The following is a 1,598-nucleotide window of genomic DNA, read 5'->3' on the forward strand; positions in this document are numbered from 1 at the left end:
AAGGCGTAAAAGAGAGAGAGACGGAGAGCAGGGCTCCCGGATCCCGCCCCGCGGCACGTGCAGCTGCGTGGGCGGGGCTTCGTAGGCTATAAAGGAAGTGTAGAGCAGTGGCCTCGCCCTGGCTTCCAGGTCACTCGAAGAGGCTGATCCAGTCCTGGTTCTTCGTCTGCGCACACGCCTGGAACTAAGGTTCGCCTTATGGAATCAAGGGGAAATATTAGAACAGCGGTTTCGGGCAGGAGGGAGCGAAGAGGAGGACTGACCCGCCTGTTCCGCGGACCTAGGCGGAGATCTTGCACGCCCAGCTTTCTTAGGACTCCCCCCGCCTTTCAGGGCGGAGCTCCTGGGAAAGGGTTAAATTTTGCAGCATTTTTCGCTGCTGGATTGTTATCCAAAATGTTGCTCATTTGTGTTCTGCGTCGTGAGCCCCAACATTAGGATTGTTGTCCTGTATTTTCAGCACCTTGGATTCATTAGTAATCGCAATAAAGTCGGGTGGTTGCTGTGTTGGTCCACTGGGCTCTGCAAAAAAAAAAAAAAAGGAAAGGTCAACACATAGGTTATAAGTGATATATTCAGTGAATCCAATAAAAAGTTATTTGTAACTAATTTTCGAGATCTGTGAAATTTCTTTGACAATTGCTTCCTAACGCGAAAATAAGTTCTCAATCTACATAAAAATATCTGTGCTTAGTTTTGCATCTCCCATATCAGCAAGACCAAAATGTACAGAGTAGCATAACAGTAAATGCACAAAGATTTCATTTTATGTTTTAAAATGGACAAGACCTAAACACAACTGAATTATGCACATTCAGGCCGATACAGTACAGTGCGCTTCGGCGCACGTTTTTGATGCACTAGCTATTCAGTAAGGGGTAATAGCGCTTCGAAAATGCGCATCCAAACACCCCCCCCCCCCCCGAAACTAATAGCGCCCGCAACATGCAACTGCATGTTGATGGGCCTATTAGTTATTCCCGCACGATACAGTAAGTAAAATGTGCAGCCAAGCCGCTCATTTTACTTTAAAAACTGCTTTTCTGTACCCCATCTGATTTATTATCATGGCAACATTAAGTCAGAGGTCCCAAAAGTTAAAAATAATTAAAAATTTAAAAAATAAAATTTAAAATTGGCTCACGGGTTGAAAACCGGACACTCAATTTTTCCGGCCTCCGGTTTCTGAACCCGTGGCTGTCAGCGGATTTGAGAACAGACACCGGCAAAATTGAGCGTCGGCTGTCAAACTTGCTGACAGCTGCTGCTCCTGTCAAAAAAGAAGCGCCTCAGATGCTCTAGTTTCCCTAGCGCCTCTTTACCACAGGCCCTCATTTAAATACTGAATCGCGAGCACAGGAGAGTGGCCTGTGCGCTCTCCCGCGACTTTCACTGAATCAGCCTGAGTGGTGGGGAAATACAACAAACTAGACACATTTTCAAATCGTGACCAGAGTTGCAAACTGGAGTACCTCATTTCTGGTACAAACACCATCCTTCCATTCCAAATGTGTTTTAATATTGAAGAAGCATCCATACACGCAGTTCCGGTGTGGCTGGCCTTGGCAGCCCCAGGCTCAGATCACATGAAAGCTACA

Source organism: Rhinatrema bivittatum, chromosome 15, assembly GCF_901001135.1.
Source record: "Rhinatrema bivittatum chromosome 15, aRhiBiv1.1, whole genome shotgun sequence".
NCBI classification, from domain to species: Eukaryota; Metazoa; Chordata; class Amphibia; order Gymnophiona; family Rhinatrematidae; genus Rhinatrema; species Rhinatrema bivittatum.